Source organism: Haemaphysalis longicornis, unplaced genomic scaffold, assembly GCF_048455015.1.
Source record: "Haemaphysalis longicornis isolate Haplotype H1 unplaced genomic scaffold, Haemaphysalis longicornis Haplotype H1 scaffold_12, whole genome shotgun sequence".
NCBI classification, from domain to species: Eukaryota; Metazoa; Arthropoda; class Arachnida; order Ixodida; family Ixodidae; genus Haemaphysalis; species Haemaphysalis longicornis.
In genome coordinates this window covers 67,986,823-67,993,916 of record NW_027526225.1, presented here as the reverse complement: position 1 = coordinate 67,993,916, position 7,094 = coordinate 67,986,823, and positions in this window count along the sequence as shown.

Here is a 7,094-nt window from a genome sequence, read left to right as displayed (position 1 = left end):
TGAACAGCTGGGCCATTTCCGCCATTTAGCACTAAACTTGTTTACATGCGCTACCTTGCGCCCAACCGCCCTATTGCGCCAAAATCCTTTATCAGCGCTATCCTGCGCCGCAGAGCTAAAATTGAGCAGCCATATAGGAACCCCACGATGCCCCGTGCCTGAATACTTGGCTGAAACATTGTGTAAGCGGCTTCAATAGAGTTGAGGTTTCCGTTTCATTAAGGATATATATATATATGTGTGTGTGTGTGTGTGTGTGTGTGTGTGTGTGTGTGTGTGTGTGTGTGTGTGTGTGTGTGTGTGTGTGTGTGTGTGTGTGTGTGTGCGTGTGTGTGTGTGTGTGTGCGCGTGCGCGTGCGCGTGTGCGTGTGCGTGTGCGTGTGCGTGTGTGTGTGTGTGTGTGTGTGTGTGTGTGTGTGTGTGTGTGTGTGTGTGTGTGTGTGTGTTTGTACAAAAAGATAGGTCGGCAGTCTACAACGCCAAAGGAGGCATAGGGGTGTTGTTACGCTCTTTTTTTACTACGGTTAATGAAGTTAACATTTTTTAAATATAAGTAAGAAAGAAAGAAAAAAAAGAAAGAAAAACACGCGCCCAGAGGGGGACCAAACCAACGCCTTTCGATGTGATCTCGAATGCCTTACCAATATATATATATATATATATATATATATATATATATATATATTGCAGGAAAATATTTCTTGGACACCGGCAAGTCGTAGCAAAAAAAGAAAGACACACGTCGAAAAAAGAAAAGGTTTAACGTTTCGGCCGAGGGACCGGCCTTCGTCAGAATAACGAAGGCCCTCTGACGAAGGCCGGTCCCTCGGCCGAAACGTTAAACCTTTTCTTTTTTCGACGTGTGTCTTTCTTTTTTTGCTATATATATGTATATATATATATATATATATATATATATATATATATATATATATATATATATATATATATATATATATAGTCGTGAAGTAGAGTCCTTAGTTGCTGCAGGAATATGCACAAAGTAGAAGTACGCTCTTCGGAGACTTTATTTCCAACGTTTCGACCTGAGACAGGTCTTCCTCAGGAATGAAAGCTTTGGGTAAAATCGTACGGACTCAGAGTGGGGGCGGCGCCCCGAAACACAAGCCACATGGGAAACAAACACACAAACGACCACACACACAATACAGAGCTTATTCTGCCATAGGCAGGCGAAAAAAGAGCCTCACAAAAAAAAGGAGTAAAGGAAGAGGGAGGAACAAGGTGGCAAGGAGGAGGCAAGAAAGAGGCAAGGAGGAACACACTGCATGAACGCGAGTATGGGGATAACAGGAAATGCGACGAATTCACGGGTGGCGAAAGGCCCAAAAACATCCGGTGTCTCCGAGAGGGAAAAAACTACAAAGCACACGCCGCCACGAGCAGTGAGTTTACATGCGCGTCACCGGTAACAAGGACCTCCTTGCCACCTTGTTCGTCCCTCTTCCTTTCCTCGTTTTTTTTTAGCCTCTTTTTTCGCCTGCCTATGGCAGAATAAGCTCTGTATTGTGTGTGTGGTCGTTTGTGTGTTTGTTTCCCATGTGGCTTGTGTTTCGGGGCGCCGCCCCCACTCTGAGTCCGTACGATTTTACACAAAGCTTTCATTCCTGAGGAAGACCTGTCTCAGGTCGAAACGTTGGAAATAAAGTCTCCGAAGAGCGTACTTCTACTTTGTACTTCTACCACCCTCAAGCGTCAGATACAGTTGTAGTAAATATAAATACCCCAGAAAGTGAAGCAGAACACAGTCGCCCAGATAGCCGAATTGGTAAGGCATTCGAGATCTAATCGAAAGGCGTGGGTTCGGTTCCCACTCTGGGCGCGTGTTTTTCTTTCTTTCTTTCTTTCTCACGTAATTAATAAAAATTAATAATAATGTAACGTCACTAACGGTAAAAAATAAGTCTAACCACTCCCCTATGCCTTCTTTGGCGTTGTAGACTGCCGGCATTTCTTTCGGTATTTCCTAACGAGCCCCTCATTTCCAAACCCTATTATCGTGCGAAAGCTTAGCGAGGGCCTCGGTTCTGGCAGCCTTGATGCCAAGGTAGCATAAGAGGGTTTCCCGCCAGTTGACCGCTCATGACAGGCTGTAGACGTTCGCGTCACGCCCCGGGGGTTGAAAAGAAGGTCCCCTTCTCCCCGTGTAGTCTGAGTGGCGCTGGCTACCACCCTCAAGCGTCAGATACAGTTGTAGTAAATATAAATACCCCAGAAAGTGAAGCAGAACACAGTCGCCCAGATAGCCGAATTGGTAAGGCATTCGAGATCTAATCGAAAGGCGTGGGTTCGGTCCCCACTCTGGGCGCGTGTTTTTCTTTCTTTCTTTCTCACGTAATTAATAAGAATTAATAATAATGAAACGTCACTAACAGTAAAAAATAAGTCTAACCACTCCCCTATGCCTTCTTTGGCGTTGTAGACTGCCGGCATTTTTTTCGGTATATATATATATATATATATATATATATATATATATATATATATATATATATATATATATATATATTAAATTAGAGTCACCACGAAAAACATAACAATATTTAATACGACGTTTCGGCTGGAAACCCGCCTTTTTCAAGTGAAGAACATAGGTCGAATGCAGGGTATATGTAGGCTCGCAAGGAGCGCTGTGAGCACGTGGGCACATTATTTCAAAAGTGTACAAGAAGGAAATACAGCAAAAAACAAGTGGGAAAAAACGTACTGCATGACTGGGCGCGCAGGTAATACATCTCAATATACAACGCGGCGAAAAGCAAAAGCGAGGCACTTAGGAAGCGTGTTTCCGTCAGCCACCGCCCACCCACGCACAGCAATATTAAGAAAAGTAAACAAATAAGGAAGGGGTACTGGGCATCTTACTCCAAAGGAGCGGAAACAACCTGCCGCATAAGGCGGAAGCGTAGAATCGACAATTAGTCATCCAGACACTGGGGAACGCAAAATGGCAGAAGGCGACGTTCAATTTCAAGAATGCAGGTGGGAGGATTAGCGAGGGGGCCGCGTCCTCAAAGGAAAGTGCCGCCGCTTTGGGAGGAGACCAGATAATAGCCACAAATGGCTTATCCGCGGCCCGCGTCCGGGGCACAAGGCGGACAATGACGACTCCTCGAAGGGCGCCGACGCGGACAGAGCTGTGCGTGAGCCGCCCAAGAAGAGCGCAGGCTGTGCGAGGATTTTGAGAAATGACACACAAGGCAGGAAATAAACAAAGAAAACAGCACACAGAAAAAAGCAGTTGAACGAGCCCCCGGCTCATGACATGAAGTAGATAGATACAACAAATTGTCAGCTTACATTTGATATTTTTGCAAGTAACATGGGTTTGCACATTATGAAAAAAGTAAAAGAAAGATGTGGCGCACGTACGAGAACAAATCTCCAATAATCTAAAAAAAAGAGACACTTTGTAGCTAGTCATCAATGGCAGTATAAATTCGCACACAGCATTCTTTAAACAAACTGACAAACGAAAGAATACAAAGAATACACGTGTACAAATCGTAGAACATGGGGAACCATAGCAGTGAACAAAAATAGCTTACAAAGTGACATTTCGGGCAAAAGAGCAATGAAGCATACGGAGAAAATAAGTTATTTACAACACTAGACCGAATAGTGCTTGGAAAGTGTAATGATGGGATACAGCAAGATTTCGTGCAGGAGAAGCATTAAAGCATACGAAAAGTAACCTGCTGACAACGATGAATCATCCAACGGTTGAGAAGTGGTAACGTGCGATACGTGCCGCTACAAGGTCTAGGTTTGAAGGCACGACAGCCTTCCCTGAGACTCATTGATACCTTTTGTGAGAGTGTTATATTTGTGGATCAGATAAGATTCGCAGGCTGCCCTGTCGAAATGGGTTTTAAATCCTGATTGGAGCACTGTGGCCTTAAATTGATCGAACGAGTGTTTCAAAGAGTTGATATGTTTTGAAAGGGGGAGTTAAGGTTTTGTTTTTGCATCGGATCTGTGATTATTGATGCGAGTTCTAAAAGAATTTTCAGTCTGTCCGATATATTGCGCACCACAATCACCACATTCTAGGAGTTAAACTATATTTGCAGTGTCACAATTAAAATTGCCCCTGATCTGCATGAAAAAGTCAGATTCCCTGCTCTGAGCGCTTGTTGTTGGTGTCATTATTAGACACAATTTGCACCGGGGTTTTCCACATGGTGTGGAACCTGTGAAACTAGTTTCTCTTGATCGAGATGATGTTACAATGTCTCTGATGTTTCTTGCCCGGCGATACACCACGCGTGGTGGGTCTTGAATGACGTGCTTCATTTTTTCACTCTGGAGCAAGATGTTGTGGTGTCTTCTTAAAATTTCATTGACGTTTGGGCCAGATGCCGAATATGTCAGAATCAGATTGGTTTGTGACCTCGAAGCGGAGGTTTTATTGCCACTAATAAGGCTAGAACGCTCCTGTTCTGATGCCTTCCTGATTGAATCGTCAATGAGTGGTAGTGGGTATTTTTGTCGTGCGAGGTCAATGCGGAGCTGGTCACAATTAGAAGCGAAGTCATTTTGGTTAGAGCAAATTCTGCGGAAGCGTAGGGCTTGGCTGTATGGAATGGCCGTTTTGCAGTGTCTCACATGGCTGCTATGAAAATTCAAATATTGGTGTCGGTCGGTGGGTTTTCTGTACACAGAAGTATCCAGTCTGTGTCCGTTAGTTGTTATCTGCACGTCAAGGAAATTTATTGTAGAGGTTGAATACTCATGTGAGAATGAGATATCACTGTGAGCACTGTTGAAATCGGATATGAATTGTTTCAGGGCTTCCTCACCATGAGACCAAACCAAGAAAATGTCGTCGATGTACCGCTTGTAAAACAGTGGTTTTAAAGGGAAGTTCTCCAAGAACTGTGTCTCAAGGGTTCCCATGAATATGTTTGCATAATTTGGGCCTATTTTTGTCCCCATAGATCTGCCACTTATTTGGACGTAGTGCTGGTTATTGAATTCAAAATTGTTTAATTCAAGTATTAAAGTTAACAGTTGGGCCAAAGTGTTGCTGTCAATAGGTTTGTCCTCTTGTGAAGTTTCGTAGGCTCTTATGACGGATTCTATTCCACCGGCGTGAACTCGCATCAATAATCACAGATCCGATGCAAAAACAAAACCTTATCTCCCCCTTTCAAAACATATCAACTCTTTGAAACACCCGTTCAATCAATTTAAGGCCACAGTGCTCCAATCAGGATTTAAAACCCATTTCGACAGGGAAGCCTGCGAATCTTATCTGATCCACAAATATAACACTCTCACAAAAGGTATCAATGAGTCTCAGGGAAGGCTGTCGTGCCTTCAAACCTAGACCTTGTAGCGGCACGTATCGCACGTTACCACTTCTCAACCGTTGGATGATTCATCGTTGTCAGCAGGTTACTTTTCGTATGCTTTAATGCTTCTCCTGCACGACATCTTGCTGTATCCCATCATTACACTTTCCAAGCACTATTCGGTCTAGTGTTGTAAATAACTTATTTTCTCCGTATGCTTCATTGCTCTTTTGCCCGAAATGTCACTTTGTAAGCTATTTTTGTTCACTGCTATGGTTCCCCATGTTCTACGATTTGTACACGTGTATTCTTTGTATTCTTTCGTTTGTCAGTTTGTTTAAAGAATGCTGTGTGCGAATTTATACTGCCATTGATGACTAGCTACAAAGTGTCTCTTTTTTTTTTAGATTATTGGAGATTTGTTCTCGTACGTGCGCCACATCTTTCTTTTACTTTTTTCATAATGTGCAAACCCATGTTACTTGCAAAAATATCAAATGTAAGCTGACAATTTGTTGTATCTATCCACTTCATGTCATGAGCCGGGGGCTCGTTCAACTGCTTTTTTCTGTGTGTGTTTTCTTTGTTTATTTCCTGCCTTGTGTGCCATTTCTCAAAATCCTCGCACAGCCTGCGCTCTTCTTGGGTGGCTCACGCACAGCTCTGTCCGCGTCGGCGCTCTTCGAGGAGTCGTCATTGTCCGCCTTGTGCCCCGGACGCGGGCCGCGGATAAGCCATTTGTGGCTATTATCTGGTCTCCTCCCAAAGCGGCGGCACTTTCCTTTGAGGACGCGGCCCCCTCGCTAATCCTCCCACCTGCATTCTTGAAATTGAACGTCGCCTTCTGCCATTTTGCGTTCCCCAGTGTCTGGATGACTAATTGTCGATTCTACGCTTCCGCCTTATGCGGCAGGTTGTTTCCGCTCCTTTGGAGTAAGATGCCCAGTACCCCTTCCTTATTTGTTTACTGTTCTTAATATTGCTGTGCGTGGGTGGGCGGTGGCTGACGGAAACACGCTTCCTAAGTGCCTCGCTTTTGCTTTTCGCCGCGTTGTATATTGAGATGTATTACCTGCGCGCCCAGTCATGCAGTACGTTTTTTTTCCCACTTGTTTTTTGCTGTGTTTCCTTCTTGTACACTTTTGAAATATTGTGCCCACGTGCTCACAGCGCTCCTTGCGAGCCTACATATACCCTGTATTCGACCTATGTTCTTCACTTGAAAAAGGCTGGTTTCCAGCCGAAACGTCGTATTAAATATTGTTATGTTTTTCGTGGTGACTCTAATTTAATATACTATTCAGCTGCCAAGCCCTGCACTGTTCTATATATATATATATATATATATATATATATATATATATATATATATATATATATATATATATATATATATATATATATATATATATATATATATATATATATATATATATATATATATATATATATATATATATATATATATATATATATATATATATATATATATATATATATATTTATATATATATATATATATATATATATATAAAGACGCCCTTAGAACAATTTATTTTCTTGCGACCTAATGTCATACCTTGATGTTATGTACGGACTGCTTCATGAATTCCAAGCGTGAGAAATATTTCAGCTTTTCTTTGCTGCTAGGTATAGATCAGAAGTGCCACTTGTAGTTTCAAAGGCAAGGTACCCTGGTACCCTTTTCTGACACTGGTAAAAGGACAGATGATCAAACCCTCATTGCGAGGTTTTGCCAAGGTTCGAACCATTGAC